Raw genomic sequence first — 21623 nt, forward strand, 5'->3', positions numbered from 1 at the left:
GTGCCAGCCATTGTATAGTTAAAAGTGTATATTTAAAATCCTGTAAGTACCATATGTGAGATACTATTGAAAAATAAATTATCAAAACATTTTAACCATCTGAAAGTAGTCTTACATTTTAATCCAGATATCCTACTTTTAATAATCCTTCCTTTTGTAGTTTTTTCCTAACAGTGAAAAGTAATATAAACACATGAAATAAGCCATTAAATATCTCCTAAAAGTCATGATTTGGTTTACAATCATTAAAGCTGATTTCTTTGAAGTATTTAAAAAGTAATGTCACCGTTTGACAAAATGGATTAAAAAAGAAGATCCAACAATTTGTTGCTTACAGGAGACTCATCTCACCGACAGAAATAAGCATATGCTTAGGATGAAAGGCTGGAAGAAGATTTACCAAGCCAATGGCCCCCGAAAACAAGCAGGAGTAGCAATATTTATCTCTGACAAAGTAGACTTCAAACCTACATTGATCAAACGAGATAAAGAAGGACATTCCATACTAATAAAAGGGGGAATAGACCAAAAGGAAATAATAATCATCAATCTGTACGCACTCAATGTCAACGTACCCAATTTCATCAAACATACCCTGAAAGACCTAAAAGCATATATAAACGCCAACACAGTGGTTGTGGGAGACTTTAACACCCCATTATCATCAATAGATAGGTCATCCAAACAAAAAATCAATAAAGAAATCCAAGATCTAAAATATGCAATAGATCAAATGGACCTAGTAGATGTCTACAGAACATTTCATCCAACCTCTACACAATATACATTCTTCTCAGCAGCCCATGGAACCTTCTCCAAAATAGATCATATCCTAGGGCACAAAGCAAGCCTCAGCAAATATAAGAAAATAGAAATAATACTGTGCATACTATCTGATCACAATGCAGTAAAAGTAGAACTCAACAATAAAAGTAAAGACAAAAAACATGCAAACAGCTGGAAACTAAATAACTCATTACTTAATGGATCATCGATGAAATAAAAGAGGAAAATAAAAAGTTCCTGGAAGTCAATGAAAATGAAAACACAACCTACCAGAACCTATGGGACACAGCTAAGGCAGTCCTGAGAGGAAAGTTTATAGCCATGAGTGCATATATTAAAAAGACTGAATGATCCCAAATCAATGACCTAATGATACATCTCAAACTCCTAGAAAACAAGAACAAGCAAATCCCAAACAAATAGAAGGAGAGAAATAATAAAAATAAGAGCTGAAATCAACGAAATAGAAACCAAAAAAACCATACAAAGAATTAATGAAACAAAAAGTTGGTTCTTTGAAAAAATAAACAAGATCGATAGACCCCTTGCAAACCTGACTAAAATGAGGAGAGAAAAAACCCAAATTAGTAGAATTAGGAATGCAAAAGGGGAGATAACAACAAACACCATGGAAGTCCAGGATATCATCAGAGACTACTTTGAGAACCTATATTCAAATAAATTTGAAAATCTAAAAGAAATGGACAGATTTCTAGATACATATGATCATCCAAAACTGAACCAAGAGAATATTAATCACCTGAATAGACCTATAACACAAAATGAAATTGAAGCAGCAATCAAGAGTCTCCCCAAAAAGAAAAGTCCAGGACCTGATGGATTCTCTGCTGAATTCTATCAGACCTTTAAAGAAGAACTGATACCAACACTCTTTAAAATGTTCCACGAAATAGAAAGGGAAGGAAAACTGCCAAACACATTTTATGAAGCCAGTATTACACTTATCCCAAAACCAGGCAAAGACACCTCCAAAAAGGAGAACTATAGGCCAATCTCCTTAATGAACATTGATGCAAAAATCCTCAACAAAATAATGGCAAACCGAATTCAGCAACACATCAAAAAGATTATTCACCATGACCAAGTAGGCTTCATCCCAGGGATGCAGGGGTGGTTCAACATATGAAAATCAATAAACGTAGTAAACCACATTAACAGAAGCAAAGACAAAAACCACTTGATCATCTCAATAGATGCAGAAAAAGCCTTTGATAAGATCCAACACCATTTCATGATAAAAGCTCTAAGAAAACTAGGAATAGAAGGAAAGTTCCTCAACATTATAAAAGCTATATATGACAAACCTACAGCCAGCATTATACTTAACGGAGAAAAATTAAAACCATTCCCTCTAAAATCAGGAACCAGACAAGGATGCCCACTATCTCCACTCCTATTCAACATAGTACTGGAATTCCTAGCCAGAGCAATTAGGCAAGAAGAAGGAATAAAAGGAATACAAATAGGTAAAGAAATTGTCAAAATATCCCTATTTGCAGATGACATGATCCTATACCTTAAAGACCCAAAAAACTCTACTCAGAAGCTTCTAGACATCATCAATAGCTATAGCAAGGTAGCAGGATATAAAATCAACATAGAAAAATCATTAGCATTTCTATACACTAACAATGAGCAAACGGAAAAAGAATGTATGAAAACAATTCCATTTACAATAGCCTCAAACAAAATCAAATACCTAGGTGTTTGATATCAAGTGTTCTGTGCTGTATATAATCGGATGTGCTGTGCTCTTATGGGACTGGCAGTGCAGGACGTGTGTCTGCACCAGCATCACTACAACACGAGCCACACTCTGCACTATGGTGCTAAGATGGCTACAATGTCACTAGGCAAAAGGAACTTTTCAGCTATATTGTAATCTTACAGGATCAGTGGTTGCTGGGATTTGGGGTTGGGGCTGGGAGGAAGAATAGGTAGGACATAGACTTCTAGGAGAGTGAAAAGGCTCTGGATGACCATGAAATAATGATGGGTGCATGTCATTCTACATTTCCAAATACACAGAATGTACAACACCAAGGGTGAACCCTAAGGTAAATAATCAGTCTTTCAGTGATAATGAAGCATCAAGTCGCTTCATCAACTGCAACAAACTTACCTCTCTGCCGGGAGATGTTGGGGAGCCTATGCAGGTGTCTGAGTAAGGCATGTATGGGAACTCTCTGTGTTTTCCCTTCTATTTTGCTTGAGCCTAAATAAGAAAATTTTTTTTTTGTGGCACTGCTATTTGAACTCACACTCTTGTGCTTGCTAGGCAAGTGCTGTGCCACTTGAGCCACACGCTCAGCCTTGTCTTGCCTTAGTTTGTTTTTCAGATAGGGTCCCATGCTGCTGCCCATGCCAGCCTCAAACTGCAGTTTTCTTATCTCTGCCTCCAACCTTGCTGGGATTACAGGTATATGACTCCATGACCGGAAAAATTGACCCTTTATTAAAAAGAAATATTAATAAACATTAGCTGAAAAGGAACACAAAAGTGGTTGTACATCATAACGACAATTACATTTCTGAGAGGAAACAAGAATGGAATTAAATGCCTCCAAATTGTAATTATAGTTTTGATAAAGCTAAACCTACAAGTAATTCTTTATCATTCTCTATCTTCTTTATCTATATCCTTCAAGATTTTCATATGTGGTTATAGTTCATTTATAATATAAGAAAGTTAAGCCAAGGGTGGTATTTACAATCCCGGCACTTGGAAAGCTGAGGCAAGAGGATTTTGAGTTTGAAGCCAGCCTGGGTCACATAGTGAGTTCGGGACAGTTTGGGCTACCTAACAAGACCCTTTCTCAAAATAAGTTTGATAACGCACAGGAAATCAATGTGAGTCAATGCCTTGTACAGCTATCCTTATCTCAACCAGCAAAAACCCTTGTTCCTTCCTATTATTGCTTATACTCTCTCTACGACAAAATTAGAAATAAGGGCAAAATAGTTTCTGCTGGGTATTGGGGGGGAGAAGGAGGGGGCAGAGGCAAGGGGGAGAAATGAACCAAACCTTGTATGCACATATGAATAATAAAAGAAAAATTAAAAAAAAAGGAAAAAAAAATAAAGTTGGTAAGAAAATGAAAAACTAATGCTAAAATCTAGACTTACCTTTTTCAAACAAAGCAGTCTAACTCTTGCCAAAATACTAGCAACTTTATTCAGGCTGGTGCTAAAGAAAGGTAAAGGCAGCATGGCTCAAGTGGTAGAGTGCATGATTTGTAAGCCAGAAGCCCTGAGTTCAAACTCCAGTTCCCCCAAAAAACAAAAGAGAAGTAAACGTCAAGAATAGTTAAAAGGTGAATTTAAAACCATATAAGAACTCGAAAAAACAGTGAAATTTACTTGGAATGGTGGAAAAATTAATAAAGGAATATTTCCAGGAAGTCATATAAAAAGGCCACTAGAAAGGAAAAAATTACAAACCATCATTTTCGTCCCACACTGAATGGTTCATTTTTTTGAGTGAGGAAAGAAAAGAACACAAAATCCTGTAGCATAATTTTCAAATTAAGAGATTACATCAACTTGAACTTGATTTTTGAGGTGCAGAAAGCATTTTCAAGAAGAGGGCACAAAGGTGGGGAGTTGTTTAGATATCTAGTCGCAGACAGCTGTTTATAACTTTTGGTGCAGAGTTGGAACACTATTCTTGGAAAAACCAATCATGTTCAATTTTTAACAGATGTCACCAACTGTTTATAACAGCAAAATGCTAGTTTCTGTAAGTCTAAAGCTCAATGGATAAACAAGCTATGTATTCAAGCACAATGACACTTATTATTGTGAACCAAAGAATTCACTCCAATCAAGTGGTAGGGATTAATTATTCCATCGACTGCAGTGTTCTGGACTTTATTCTACTTGAAAGGGAGGAAACAACTAGCTCACGTGCCATGTTATACTTAATCATTTCTTATTCTCATAGATCTGATGCATGATTGCAGTTACAAAGCTCAACTTTGGAAGATACCTAAAAATTTCACAAGTCAATACTTGCCCATGTAACAGCCTTTAAACAGAAAAAAAAGTTATAATTGACAACAGAGGTCATTGTCTCTCTGTAATCCTTAAGCAACATAAATCAGTCTGCCTCCTGCCCAATCCACCTGCTCCTTGCACTGTAGCATCCCCATCTCTGCAGTTCCCTTCCTAACCCCTTCTCACAACCACTCTCTGAGAAAGTTTCCAGAAAGACTCTGAATCAGTCACACCGTCTGATTAAACCCTATGGGTTTCAGGTCCTGTGCATGGAATGAAGGCAGGGCAGCAAGAGTTCAAATGCAGTTGAAAAGGGAAGAAAATGCCCTGAACAGACAAGTGAAGTTGAAGACATAAGAGGAAAGGAGCCCATGAGGTCACCAGGCAGGAGGAAAGCACTTTGCAAGAAAGTCTGCTGTGCGGTATTGCATCTAGAAGGGCTCCCTCTGTGTAGAACTGAGGCGAACGCAATGCCTTCAAGAAGTTGGCACAACTGAACTTGCAGGGCTTAATGCACACACAGGACAAGGTCACGTCCTCCTTGGTGTGGGAATAGGAAGGCAAACTTAGCAGATAAACGTGGCATGCCTTCCTGGCACATCAGTCATCTCAATGACAAGTGATTAAGTCATAACTCATATTGAAATAATTAGGCACCTCACAGAGGGATGTACAAAATTTGCATAAATTTTTAAACACCAAGTCTCAAAGAAATATTTCATGGGCTTTTTGGAGTAAATAACAGGTAGCCACCCAATTTAGGAGATTAAACCTTCATTCTCTTCCACTTTTAGGGACTTGTGGAGGTTAAATTTAAGAAAATCTGCTAAATTATCCAGAGCAGCAATTAAAAGCTTGCCCACTTTTTAAGCATATATTCTATTATTGATAAATCTAATACAATTTTGAAAAATAACTTCAACAACATCTTTCTTTATAAGACAAAAGTTAAACAATATATGATTAAAAGCATAAGGAATGTAGAAAATGTTAATTAAATACAAGTAAAACATAAAAGGAAAATTTTAAATTAATAAAATGAAAATGTATATACAAAGGAATAGAATTGGAAAGTTAAGGCATTTAAGTGATAGAAAATTTTTGCCATTTTTTAAAAGAAAAATTATCAAGTCTTGGAGGGGATAAAGGAGAATGGTGGAAGGAGTGAATTCAAGTCTGATATATTTGATACATCATAAGAACTTTTGTAAATGCCACAATGTATCTCCAGCACAACAATAAAAAAAGAAATTATCAAGGTTATGATATAATAAACAAAGTTTAAGCTTACCAGTGTATTCATTTTTGCATGTGAATTTTAATATCTTCTTAAATATTAAACCTAGCAAGTACAACCATATAGATTTCTTGGCATGTATAACCACAAAGATTTCTTGGGAAAGATCTCTAAAACACCAAAAATGCTAAAAACTAATTCTACTAGCTTCATAATAGCTTTGAAACATGTAGAAGTATTATATATTCTTTTGTGTAACTTTAAATACTCACAACTAGAAGTGACTCATGAATAATTCTAAACCACTGTGAAACTTGAGAATGAAGCAGTAAATGCACAAAAAATGAACCTGAGCATTGCACACGTTACCACTCGTGTGCTTTTTTCTTAGGACAGACAAACATGGCGTGACTATTAGTCTATCTTTAAATCTTTATATAAACCTCTAATAAGGTAATGTTTTCTCATTTTCCCAGGGCACAGCGCTAAGCAGCAGATAATGAAATAATCAGAGGAGGGATGGAAATGCTGCTGTGAACAAACACAGTAATAGAAGCTGGAAGGAGAAACTCACAGTGACAGTGAGAGTTAGAGAAATTGAAATACACCAGATACAGTCATTAAGAGCATCAATGGGCAGAGCCATTCAGGATAGAACAGAGCACATATCAATAGTGCCAAGGATGTAATGCTGATGGGCAGAGACTGGTTAGGAATGGGTGTGTGAACCAACCCTGACCCACAAGGTGCATGATGACATTGATGCAAGAGCTATGTAATGACACTCAAGAATTCCTAGGGGCTAGCAGTAGTGGTGCACCCCTGTAATCCCAGCTACTTAGGAAGTGGAGGTAGGAGGATCAGGGTCTGAAGCCAGCCTGGACAAAAGCACAAAGCCCTATAAAAATAAACTAAAGCAGAAAGGACTAGCGGTGTAGCTCAAGTGGTAGAGAGTTTGTCTAACATAGCAAGCTCAGAGCTCTGAGTTCAATCCCCAGTACTGTCGGAAAAAAACAAAGAAAGATCTACACTGCCACCAGTCTGAGGATGAGGCCAACACACAGGACAAGGCAGAATCGAGAGAGGAAGAGAGGGTCACAGTCTGCCCTACAGGGATGGAATATGTACATTGTATTAATCCCTTGTTGAACCCAATTTAAACTTAGATTTCTATTTTGTACAGTTCAAAGCGTCTTGTTACACAAGCAAAGCTCAAATCTTGGCTTTACCCCTATATGTCTCAGAGGAAGGTACTCAATTTCCTCATTGGTAAAAGTCCTTATTGATAATTAGGAAAAGTTAATGAGCTAACAAAGGCAAAACATATTATATCACATCTCTGCTCCTCAAAGGATGGCACACCATAAAAGACAAGAGTATAAATGGGGTGTATTTGAGAAGCTAGATACATATAGGAAATATTTTTATCCAAGATTATTTGAATCTTAAAACAATAAAAAACAGATATTTTAATATAACAGAGTACTTATCCTAATTTTAAAGTTCATAATAGACTCAATGGAAAACTGCAAAAATTCATTGCATGTATATATAATTGTCATATATACGTATATAATTTTTGGCAAGATATGCCTCACGTAAAATTTACAATCATAACCAGTCAAACATACAGTTCAATAGCATTAAGTATATTCACACGATTGTGTTACTGTCATTACAGTTCACCACACAATTCTCTTTATCTTACAAAATTGAAACGTAGCACCCATTAAACAAAAATTTTCCATTCTCCCTCCGTCAGCCTTGGACACTCACCATTCTACTTTCTGACTCAATGATAATCTGACTACATGGGATCGATCATATAACGTCTTCTCTGACTGGCTGAAATCACTTAGCATGGTGTTTTCAAGGTTCATCTGGGAAGCAGCACGTATCATAACTTTCTTCTTTTGAAAGGCTAAATGTGGTGTATACATCACATTTTGTTTACCCATTCAACCATCAGTGGACACTTGGGTTGCAATAGCAAAATATTTTTTAAAGCCAAAAGATAAGGTACCTGCACACCCATACTAGCACTGCACTTATTTACCATAGCCAAGTTATGGAATCAGCCTAGGTGCCTATCACTGGGTGACTGGTAAGGAGAATGTGATACAGATACACCATGGAGTATGTATCTCCGTCATTGCAGGAGAATGAGTGAACTGGAGATCATCCTGTTAAGTAAAATAAGCCAGCCTCAGAGACGCAAGTACCACATGTTTTCTCTCATATGTGGAGTCTGCTTTTTTTTAAAGATACAAAAATAGAAGTAGAAGACAGACTACCAGGGAGAGGAAGGGAAGGGGTCAGCAGGAGAGGAGAGGCGACTAAGAAACGGTAAGGGGGGCATGTATGAAAGTGTCACAACAAAACCCATCATTTTATATAGTTCATATACATAATAAAAGAGCAAACTATTCTGAAAAAAAGAAAATCTGGATGGAAACAAGAAAATGATTATAAGAAACCCTGCGTCCCTGATTTGATGGAAAAGAGAAATTTCAATTTTTTTTAGAAGCCACCCACTTCGTGTACTATGTTAATTTCTTCCATTGTCTCAGAAGGCAAATAATATGATTCCTAAATAAGAGAAATTTTCCTGGAAAAACCTTCTGGAAAATTTTAACAACTTCTTTCTACTGAAGGTAAATGTACTCAGAGAACATTTTTAATCACCTGTATTAGTTTGGATTATGTAATCAAGGACACAGGCTATTTATTTACATATACTTTTATGAGCACTGAAGAATATCATATACCAACTGCAAAATTAATACTAGAAGTTCACTATGTGTTTTTAAAATCAGGAATAAAAGTCGTTATTGATAATAGTGACCCTGACTTCAGTGGAACATAATGCTGGACCTGTCATTTGGCCCACACCTATACCTTGCTTGGGGTTCATGAAACCAACCAGGTGAAGGTGAGGCGGCTCTGAGACATTAAATGACAACGGTCCATTGCCCAGTCCCTCAGCAGCTCCACTTTTTGGGCACGAGTGTTCAGGACGGGGACACAGAAATAGATTCAAATGGCAACTGGAAATTCCTAGAGTCACTGTGGAAGTCACATCTGACTTTTCAAGGACACACACTCAGGGAAACTGGCTAATTTCCCAGGTGTTTTAGAGGTCTTCACATACCGTACTCTGGAAATTATTTTTAATGGCCCTTAAAAAAAGGACTTGGACACTACAAAAGCTTCCACAGAATCAGGTGGGCAGAAGCTAATATTAATGAATGCAAAAATATTCTTAGGGTCTTTGATAAGTTAGAAAGGTGTCAGTGGGATGCATACCTTTTCATTTTAATTTTTAAGACAAATCTAGAATCACAGGTTTTTTATCCCTTAGGGAATATGACCCATTTTCATATGGGTGACCTATGAATATTAGTAGAATAATTCTAGGTTAAATGTAGGTAATATACTCATATTGGATTTTTGTCAATGAAATTTAGGAAGGTTTTTCTTATTCCATGACAGGTTATTCTTACAGTACATCCATGACAGAGTGATTCTAATACACTTTTTGTTAACCAATTATAAAACTTAGGTGTTGGGATTTTAGCTCAGTGGTAGAGTTCTTGCTAAGCGTGCACGAAGCTCTGGGTTTAATTCCCAGAACTAGATTTTTAAAAAAAATTGAAAGTAGGGCTAGGTGTGGTGGCACATGACTGTAATCCTAGCTACATGGGAGGTGGAGATGGGAGAATACTGGTTCGAGGCCAGTCGGGGCTAAAAAGTTAGCAAGACCCTTTCTCAAAGACAAGCTGGGTGTGGTGGCATATGCCTATAATCCAAGCTACTTGGGAGGCAGAGGTAAGAGGGAAAAAGCGCAGACCCTATCTGAAAAATAAACTAAAGCAAAAATAGCTGGGAGTATGGCTCAAGTGATAGAGAGCCTGCCTAGCAAGTACAAAGCCCAAGTTCAAACCCCAGTGCCAAAAAGGGGGGAGAAAAAAAAGGCTGGAAACTTGGCTCAAGTGGTAGAGTGCCTGCCTAGCAAGCATGAAGTCCTGAGTTCTAACCCCATAGAACCAAAAAGGAAAAGGAAGGAAGGAAGGAAGGAAGGAAGGAAGGAAGGAAGGAAGGAAAGAGACAGAGAGGAAGTGACCGATTTGGGGGCTCTTATTATCTATAGCTCATCTTTGGGGAAGTTCTTCCCATACACTGCCCTCTGGTCCAGTCCCTCTGCATGTCCCAACTCATTCTAACATCCTCACCCCCAACTTGGTCCCTCCATCTATTCACCTAAGTCCCAAAACAACTCCACCTCAAAACAAACTTTCCACAAAGAAATTCTTTTTTTTTTTTCCCCAATCAGGCCTCTTTTTTTAAAAACTTATTCACATGTGCATACATTGTTTGGGCCATTTCTCTCCCCCAACCCCCTCACTTCCCAGCAGAACCTGTTCTGCCCTTTTCTCCAATTTTGTTGAAGAGAAGACATAAGAGATAATAAGACAGACGTAGCGTTTTTGCTAGTTGAGATAAGGATAGCTGTACAGAGAGATTCCAGCATTGCTTCCATGCACATGTGTATTACAACCCGCATTGGTTCATCTTTACCAGACTTCTTCACTACTTCCCAGTTACCTTCCCATATGACCTCTGTCAGTTACTGTATTAGCTTCTCTGCAGTGGGGACATCAAACACTTTCAAGTTTTGGGTTTCCTACCTATCCCCATTCCTCCCGAATGTGTTCTCCCCTTGTCATGTGATCCAGGTCCAACCACATTGCTGCATTTGCCCTAGATCTAAAGTCTCCATATGAGGGAGAACATACGATTTTCAGTCTTCTGAGACTGGCTAACCTCACTCAAGATGATGTTCTCCAGTTCCATCCATTTACTTGGCAAATGATAAGATTTCATTCTTCTTCATGGCTGAGAAAAACTCCACTGTGTATAAATACTACATTTTCTTAATCCATTTGTCAGTGGTGGGGCATCTTGGCTGTTTCCATAACTTGGCTATTGTGAATAGTGCCACAATAAACATGGGTGTGCAGGTGCCTCTGGAGTAACCTGTGTCACAGTCTTTTGGGTATATCCCCAAGAGTGGGATTGCTGGATCATAGGCAGATCTATGTTTAGATTTTTAAGTAGCCTCCATATTGTTTTCCAGAGTGGTTGTACTAGTTTGTATTCCCATCAGCAGTGTACAAGGGTTCCTTTTTCCCCACATCCTCCCAACACCTGTTGTTGTTGGTGTTTCTAATGATGGCTATTCTAACAGGGGTGAGGTGGAATCTTAATGTAGTTTTGATTTGCATTTCCCTTATGGCCAGAGATGGTGAGCATTTTTTCATGTGTTTTTTGGCTGTTTGAATTTCTTCTTTTGAGAAAATTCTGTTTGGCTCAGTTGCCCATTTCTTTATTGGCTCATTGATTTTGGGAGAGTTTAGTTTTTTGAGTTCCCTGTATATTCTGGTTATCAGTCCACAAAGAGACTCTTAAACAACCTCAATGATCTGTTCTGTTTTTCACTCAACACTTCTCCAGGATTTAGACAGTTCATTGCTATTTATATGATTACTGTAAAATCTCAACAAGCCAAAACTATTCAAGTTTTTTAAATTAATTTTATTTTGTCAAGTGATACATATAGTTCAGCAAGTTAAATGTTACCCCTCTCCAACCCCCAATTCTTCTGTACTGAGGCAAATACTTTTGAATTTTTCAGCTCTTTAACAAGGTATTATATATCTATGAATTTCCACATAATATGTATGTATATATTTCTTAGATAATTTATTAAGGTTAAACTTACATAACATAAAATCAGACATTCTAAAGTGAATGACACCATGGTATTGGTATATTTACAGTGTTATGCAACCATCACTTCTACCTTGTCATATAATATTCCCAACATTCCACAGTAAAACAACCTACCCATTAAGCAGTTCCCCCATCTTTCCCTTTCCCCTTGCTCTAGGCAATCATCACTGTGCATTCCATCTGTATGTGTTTATCTACTCTGAATATTTCAAACAAATGAAAACATACAATAGGTAGCCTTCTGTACCTGGCTTCTTTTAACATCTCAGAAATCATTTTGTTTGGGGGTTCATCAGGTTGCAGCATATATCAGTACCTCACTCTTTTTGATGACTGAACAATATTCCGTTTTTGCATATGCTGCATTTTTATCCATTTGTCTACTGATGGACATTTAGGCTGTTTCCAAACCCTTAGGCCATCATGACCAGTGAGTGCTGTTGCTATGAACATGTATGTACCTGCATTTGTCTGAATGTCTGTTTTCAATTCTTTTGGGTACACTGAAGAGTGGAACTGCAGGGTCCTATGGTTACTCTATGTGTAACATTTTGAGGAACCATGACACCAACACTTGCTTTTAATGCACACTCTTCCTAACTAAATGATAAGTTTCTTGAAAGGGTGCCTTGTCCTTAATGAAATTTGCATTTTGCTTGCTCTCTTTCCTTCTCTTGCTCATTTTCTAAATTGCATGGCACATGATACGCTTCTGTAGATGGCCCAAAACTATTTATTAAGTAATTACTCCATCTATATAAACCTCAAGACTGCTATTAGAAAAGACTGTGAAGATACAGTCCTTTTGAATAAAGAGAAGCCCTGTTATTTACTTTCTTTCACAAAACAGATCTACTTTTTTGCTTTGCTTCCTATCTCTGTAAATTTATTCCATATAAATGTTTGTCCACCTACACACCCTTTTTCTTGAAAAGGATTTATCAGTAAGTAAAAATGAATGCAATTTTAAAACTGTTTTAAAATTTGGTGTATAACAAAGCAAGCAAAAAGAATTATTTTAACATGGGAAAAAAACTTGAGACAAACCCTGAATTGTACATTTCCCTCTGACAAAACTTGCTCATAAACGAATGGTTCCTTAGAATATTTCTGCTAACCTGTGAACCACATTTTCAAAAAAAATGAGAAATAAAACTGCTCTTGTAACTCAAAAAGGTAACTGATGATGGCCAACCCAGAGGTGGTCACTTGGTTTAACCACTCTGTCCACACTTTCTGTAGAGAACATGAAGTGGACAGGAAGAGAAAACTCACACTTATTCTGCATTTGCTGAATTGTGGACTGGATGCACCATGGAAGCAAAGAAGGTTTTAGGATAATCAATAGGAAAGCCAGATTCTACTCGTCTTAACACTAAAACACAGTCCAACAAAGTTAGGAAATATGTTGAAAATGTTTTTGAAAGAATGCATGTATTTAAGGTGATTTATATGGAATCCTCTATGAACATAACCACAGGTTCTGGGTCTCATTATCAGTGTGAGGTGCACTTTGCTTGACCAATTATCTGATTGTCAGATTTTAGACAAAGTGAATCATAGTCACCAATGATGTTTCATCACAACTCAAGTGCACAATGTCTGACTCACACTGTCATGGGTAGACGATGTTTAATATGTATGTTACGTGATAATTTCATCTTTATTTTTGCTCTCATTGTGTGTATCTTTACTGTCCTGACTTAAATTCTGTTAGGAATTATATAAGAACATTAATAAATCTTTCAACCCACTCCACATAGGATAGTCCTAGGTTAAGACTCTAACCTTAGTTGGTATGTTCCCAGAAAAATACAGTTATTCTAGTTAGGGGTGAGCTTAGAGTGACCTGTATTATTGGGCTTGAGTTCATGATCACAACTTCCTGTTCTTCATTTTCCTCAGTTATCTATCTAGTTGGCAAAATTCTTGTCTCACAGTGTGATTGTGATGCATAAGTTATATAATACATACTGCCTGGGCCATAAGAAGTGATCAGTAAATGTAAGCTCTAATATTGTCAATTACTGTACTTTAACACATCTTTCTGTAAGCTCAAGTTAGAGCAAAAAACATCAAAAAGTAGAAATCAATTTATTTCATCTAAAAATCCACTAGTACAGGGGGCAGCCAAGTCTTTTAATATCAAAAAGAATTTTGAGTTCACAGAAACTTAGAGGTGAAGATAAGGTAAAGAGAGAAAGATAGAAAGTGCAGGGAATTCTTTCAAAGACAGGCTGTGAAGAGAAGGGAAAGCTATGCCAGAAGCTTAAAGTTGAAGGAGATTTTAATTTGTGTGTGTTATTTTTATTTCATGTCTGTTTAACAGGTATTTTCATGTATTTTTAAAGATGAGTGAAGCATGGATATACACTGCCACAGACACAAGGAGTAGTGATAATTATAAATAAGCCTTTTATATATGGAGGTTAAAGTATAGAGAAAATGAAAAGTTAGGACCTACAATAACAATGGAGGGCTGGCCATGGTAGGGCACAGCTATAAACCCAGCTACCTGAGAGGCAGAGATAGGAGGATCAAAACCAGCCTGGGCAAAGTTAGCTCCAGACCCTATCTGAAAAACAACTAAAAAAGCAAAAGGACTGGAGATGTGGCTCAAGTGGTAGAGTTCTTGGTGTGGCCCTGAGTTCAATCCCCCACATCGCAACAAACAAAACAAAACAAAGCAATGGATGATCACAAAGAAAAAACACTAAGTAGTCAATTGGGTTGTACTTTATAAAACCATCATTCAGATTCTTTTTCTTTCTTTTTTTATTAGGATATATTCATTGTACGGGGGGATTCATTGTGACGATTCCAAATAGGCTTATGTTGTACATTGATTAGATAGCCCCCAATGTTTCTCCTCCTTGTCCCACTTAAAGCAATTGCAAGAGGTTTCCTTTCCTTTAAAGAGGCATTTTATAAGCAAAGGCACACTAGTGGTCCTTTGCTACTATATACATGTAAATATCTTTTAATATGCACAATGAATGCAGACCTATCAAGCTGTTCCCTGTACACTGGACTGATTTTCCCGCTGACTTACGCCATAAACTCATGCACAGTCATCTTTGTGTTCATTCCAAGCTGGGGGTGGAAAGGGGAGGGAGCCTCCAGATGGAGAAAGTAGTTATAAATATTATGCTTGCAAATTATTGCAAATTTAATTTTATCCTGGGAAAGACAGAGCAGGTTCATTCTGAAAATGCAGGTGGACCTAAATGTGTAAATTGAATTTATATCTTAATATATAATCTGTAATCCAAACTTCTTTACCAATTGCATTTATTTAGCATGAGAAAGCCCTGCAAAAAGACAACTGAGTTGATGGGTTTGTCTATTTAGAACGAGTACAAAATGTATGCATGAGAAAACAATACAAAAGGAATTCAATGATTCAAAACCAAGCCCTATATTGCAAACCAGAGCTTTGTTTTAGATGGACTTAAATAAAGACATTGTTCATTTATTTTATAAAGAGAAAATTTCCAAATACCCTGAGCATAGTCTTGTTTCATTTTGTGTGCACAGAATCAATTATATTCATATATTTTAATGACATATTCTCATCTAATGGAAGTATGTGTATAAACTTCTTTATGTGGCATAAGTCAGAATGCTTTCATAAAAGCTTATTTAAGGAATAATAAGAAGAATGCCTTTCAAGAGTGAAACAGATCATTTGTATTATTTGTGCCTCAATTTCTGCTTCCTTATCACTGTTAAGACAAAAATACTGCCTTTAAATTGCACATTGGAAAGTGTTTGCCTTTAAAACAGAACCATATTTTTAAAAATCATGGCTTTTACAGGCATTTTGGTGAACTGGTAATGACATTTATCATTGAAATAAAATGACGTAAAGAGAGAAGTGTTGTGAAAACTTTGCTTTTCTTTCATGGACAAGTTTAATTTTAAAATGCTGGGTAATGTGATTGCCTCCTTTAGAATCAGTTCTATCTAATTTTTAAGAATATATTCGTAGGTGAGAGAAAATGAGTATATATATTTTAACACTGAAATTCTCAAGTTTATATGTTAGTCATCTGCTTAATTCTCCTTTTAAATCTCTCGGGTATATATTTAAAACCTCACAAAGGTGAATCATAAAATAAATGTAAAATCTTATAGCTTCCATCAAAGGGACACTAAAATTGGCACAATTTTTACAAGTTGGTTATATAATAATCCATAGCAAGGAAGTGATAAGCTAAAGCAGGTTTTATTTACATCACTTATTCTAGTGGGAATCTCAAGTTCCTCATAAATTATTCAGGACAACAATATGTCCAAATTCTGGCCTCACCAGATTTGTATCAATTTTTTTCCTACTTTACTCTTTTCATTGACTCAACAAGTATTGGAGTAAATACCAATGTGATAAAAATGGAAGCACCTGTCTCTTTCCTCCACCACCATGAGGGAAAGGCAGCCATGCAGCCAGCACTTGTGATGCAACGGAATGGTTGTTGCAATAGGAGCTAGTGCACCAGGTTGTGGCAGCATAGGAGGAAAACTATCTTTGAGCCAGAAGAATCACTAAAGCCATCTTGGAGGTGTTACAAAGGCTTCCCAAAAGGTGAGCTGGAGAGGAACTTTGTAGCCATCTTTCACCCAGAAATAAAATGAGCAGAAAAAGAAGGAATGTTTCAGGCCAGGAGATCAGCAGGTAAAAAGGAAGCATGCATTGCATATTCAGGAAAGGGCAAGCAGTTGTGCGTGTGCATGTGTGTGTGCGCATGTGTGTGTGCGCATGTGTGTGTACGCATGTGTGTGTGTATTTATGGAGAAGGAATCTACATAAATGAAAAGAGTAAAGTAGGAAAAAAATTGATAAAAATAGGTGAGGCCAGAATTTGGACATACTGTTGTCCTAAATGATTTATGAGGAACTTGAGATCCCACTAGAATATATGATATAAATAAAACCTGCTTTAGCTTATCACTTCCTTACTATGGATTATTATATAACCAAATTGTAAAAATTGTGCCAATTTTAGTGTCCCTTTGATGGAAGTCATAATACGGTTCCTCTTTCCGGAAAACGTTACTGTCTGCAGAACCTTGCCTGAATTTTCAACCTGGCTTGCCTTCCTCTCCCCTCCTGTCCTACTTTTCCCACTCCCTGTGAGCCTCCACTGAAAACAGCACCTTAATAAGTTGTTGGCAACAGGTCTTCCTCTTAGTGTATGCTTTCTGGAGAGCCCACCTTAAGACTGTTTTCTAAGCCATTGTTAGCCAGGCGCCAGTGGCTCATGCCTATAATCCTAGCTACTCAGGAGGCAGAGATCAGGAGGACCACAGTTCAAAGCCAGCCCAGGCAAATAGTTCCACAAGACCCTATCTCAAAAAAAAAATCATAAAAAAGGGCTGCTGGGGTGGCTCAAGGTAAAGGCCCTGAGTTCAAACCCCAGTACTGCAAAAAAAAAAAAGAAAGAAAATCCATTAGTTCCAGATGGAACACTATCAACACTGCAGCAATGTAGTGATCAAAAGGATTCAGAGGAGCTGGGTGCAGTGGTTCACATCTGCAATCCTAGCTACTCAGGAGGTAAGGTAGGAGGATCATGGTTTGAGGTTGGTGCTGGGCAAAAGTATGAGATCCTACCTGAAAAACAAACTAAAAGCAAATGGAATGAGTGTGTTACTCAAAAGGTAGAGCACTTGTGATAGCCTGAGTTCAAACCCAGAACCACACACAAAAAAAGAAGGATACAAAGAACAGGAAGATATTTAAGAGCAATTGATTGAGTACAGAGGAAAGGTAAAAAAAAATAAAACCTAGGGTAAGTTCAGATATCAGACTTGGGCAACTAGCTGACATCAGTCTCTGAGCCAGGAAATACAGAAGGATGAGAGTTTCTGGAGGAGTGGAAGAAGGAGGGATGATTTCAGATTTTCATATAGTGAGTGTGAGGTGCCTATAAAACAGTTGGGAGAGGTATCTAATAGTCTGAATAGTATTTGCAATCTGAATTTAAAAGAGAGCTCTGAGCTGGACTGATTGGAGGTAGGTTTGAACCAAGGACATAAATCAAATTTCCTAGTGGTACTAGAAATAAGTTATCATGAAGCATTGATTTAACTGGGAAATAGAGTGATATAAGTTGATTTGTTTTTAGAATACCTTAATTTCCAGAATCACATCACATGTTCTAGTAGAAATCAAAGTCAAATTTTATTAAAGTATTTTACTTTAAAATACCTTATCAAGTATTTTAATAGGTCGTTTTATTTCAGAATAGTTGCCAAGCATGGTGGTACACACTGGTATCCCACATTAGGAGGTCAAGATAGGAAGAATCTTGAGTTCAAGGCCAGCCTAGGCTATACAGGGAGACTTTGGCTCAAAAAAAAATAGTAGCTAATATGATAAAATCTACATGCAAATCAACATGGCCTTCTAGACACAGAGAATTGGGCAGAACCTTAGAGATTAGACTACATAAGGGTAGGACTTCCATATTAACAAACATATAATGTGTACAACAGTTATCACCATTTAGACCTGCTTTCCAGTCAACAACAGTCTTCCTGCCCAGGACTGGAATAAGCTGTTGGAGGCACAAAAATAAAATCTCCAATGATAAAAGTGCAATAATTAGTGATATGGACCTGAACCCACCAGTTCCTGATTTTGGACTTGTGGCCTTAGAATGCAGAAATAGTTCAGTATGACAGCCAGGGACAAAGAGCCAAGTGAAAATACTTTTATTTGATCAGACCTTATGTGAGATGGTTCTGGAAGAGCTACCCCCCACAACACGAGCAGGTAAACCCTTCAAACAGCTTTATCAGTGACCTGAGAGCAATTTACTTCCTTGACTCCTACCTTCTGATTCTTCAATTCATCTACAACCACCCATCCCCAGTTCCTTTTAAAACCCTTAGTTCATGACTTAAAAACTTGGCTCAATTTAGCTCCTCTTCTCATTCAGTTCTTTTTTCACTGAGCAGGAAGATGTTTTTGATTAGCATATATTAATTATACAAAGTAATGGATTTCATTATAACATGTCCATACATGCGTATGCTGTACTGTCATTCATCCCCTCTATTACGCTCTCATCCCACCTCTCCCCCTCCTTTTCTTATTCTTCATCAGTAATAGTCCCTCTTTTACCTCCATGTCCTTTTCTTTTTGTAAATTCCACATCAGAAGAAACATGCAATACTACTCGTCTTTCCATGTCTGGCTATTTTTCTTACCATGATAATATCTAGTCTCATCCATTTTCCCCAGAAATGCCATGATTTTGTTCTTCTTTATGGCTGGGTAATAATCCTTTGTGTGCATAAACCATATTTTCTTTATTCATTCACCTGTTGTTGGTAGTTTGGCTATCGTGAATAGCGCTGCTATGAACATGAGTGCACAAGTATCCCTATTGTATGCCAACTTAGATTCCTTTAGGTACATATGCAGGAGTGGTATAGCTGCTACATATGGTAGTTCTAGTTTCAGATTTTTGAGGAAGCACCATAATGATGGTCTAAGTTACATTCCCACCAACGGCGTCTAGGGGTTCCTTTTCCTTCACATCTGCACCAACATCATTCAGGTTTTTTAGATTACTAGGGACCGTGTGGTGTTAACTCAACTGTTCCCCACGTTCATCCTCTGAGGTCACATAACGAAGCAAGGGCCTGCAAGCCAATTCCATTTCAACCATCCCATCTCTTTGGCCGCTTTGAACACACCAGAAGCAATTCCATATTCTTAACAGGCCATTAAAGATTGAATTTGCTGGGCGCCAGTGGCTCAGCTGCTTGGGAAGCTGAGATTGGAAGGATCAAGATTTGAGGCCAGCCTAGGAAAATAGTTTTTGAGACCCCCCCATCTCCAAAAAATAACCAGAGCAAAATGGACTGGAGGCATGGTTCAAGTGGTAGAGGGCTTGCTTTGCAAGTGCAAAGCCCTGAGTTCAAACTCTAGGCCCCTCCCTCACAAAAAAATATTAGACTAATGGATAGTACACAAATCTTCTGAAAATACTTGAGAGAAAGAAAGACAGCATACTGAGTTTATTCTTGTATTATTTAATTACATGTAATTAACAGTTATTAATAATTAGATAACTTTATTATGTGTATCTTCATATTTTAAAAAGTATAAATAATGTCATGATAACGTTTGATTTTTTTTGAGTAGATATAGAAGTTCAAAGACCCTGTGCAAATAAAATTCAACTGTTCCTGACATTTGCAATGAATATTAATTTGGCTTAAATTATTTGTTAAAAGCTTCAAAGAAAAGTGCCCTTGAGATAAAGAAGGTTTGAAATAGATACTGGTAAGTTACAGGTAAATTACAACACAATCACTTTTAATTTACGTACTAATATTCAATCTCACATGTATCTTCTGTCTCTTTCAGACTGAGTGACTCAGGAGGAATTTAAAGAGTTTGCCAAGGACTTCGGTGTGGTTCATGCTTGTAATCCTAACTACTAAGAAGACAGAGATTGGGAGGTTCACATTTTGAGGCCAGACCAGACAAAAAGTTCTTGAGACCTCATCTCAACCAATACAAAAAGCTAGGCATGGTGGTACACCTGTCACCCCATCTACTCAAAGAAACATAACTAGGTAGATCACAGTCCAGGCCAGACATAAATGTGAGACCCTGCTCAAAAAATACTTGAAGCAAAGAGGTCTGGAGGTTTGGCCCAAGTAGTATAGCACCTGCCTAGCAAATGCAAGACTGTGAATTCAAACCCCAGTACCACCAAAAAAAAAAAAAAAAAGGTAGTCAAGATCAGGCAAAGTGGCCTATGCCTGTGATCCCAGCTACCCAGAAGGCATGGTGGAGCACACATGTGGTCCCAGCTAGGCAGAGGCATAAGTAGGTGGATTGCAGTCTGAGGCTAGGCTGGGCACAAACTCAAAACCCTATCTGAAAAATAAAGAAAACGAAAAGGGCGGGAGGTGTGGCTCAAGTGGTACCTGCCTAACAAGCACAAAGCCCTGAGTTCAAACTCCATACACTCCCCTATAAAAAGAAAAGTTTGCCACAGTGTTCACAGACTGGGTTTGTAATACGGCTGAGCCAGTATGGAGCCCCAACAGGTCAAGAGGACCTGTTAATGTCAAGCTTTAACAATCAATCCAACTTCTCTTTCTGGGATCAGACCCAGAGGGCTCTCTTCTGTCTACAATACTCTCATCTGTGCAGGTTCTCATACCTTCTTACTAGTTTCCTATTGCTGCTGTAAAAGATTACCATGAACTAGGTGGCTTAACACAAATGTATTGCTACAGTTCTGAAGATCACCAGTCTCACTGGGCTTAAGGTATCAGCAGGATTGCACTCTTTCTGGGAACTCTAGAGAGAATCTATTTCCTTGCCTTTTCTATCTTCTGAAGCTGGCTCATGACCTTGGACCATCTTGGCCTGCTCCGTCCTCCCATCTCATATTGTGACCCTCTTGCTCCTTCTTACAAAGACCTTGGGATTACATGGGCCCTGCCTGGATAATGACCGCTAATCTCCCCTCTCAAAATGCTTAACATAATCATATATGCAAAGTCCCTTTTTCCATGCAAGGTAAAACAGTCCCATCTCTTCAAAGGTGTGGGCATGTGGGAGTAGGCCATTATCCTGCCTTCCATGCCTTCCTTCTGGAACCAGCCTCATCCACATGCAAGCAAGTGGTGTTGAAGTTGCCCCAAAGATCTGAGCCTCTACCTCCCTCCTTTTGTAGGCACACCTGAGCTGTGGCGCTCAAATCTGGAAAAAGAGTAGCACTAATGAGTTCATTTTGGATGAAACACATATTCTAAT

The sequence above is a fragment of the Castor canadensis genome, chromosome 15, assembly GCF_047511655.1.
Source record: "Castor canadensis chromosome 15, mCasCan1.hap1v2, whole genome shotgun sequence".
Classification (NCBI taxonomy): domain Eukaryota; kingdom Metazoa; phylum Chordata; class Mammalia; order Rodentia; family Castoridae; genus Castor; species Castor canadensis.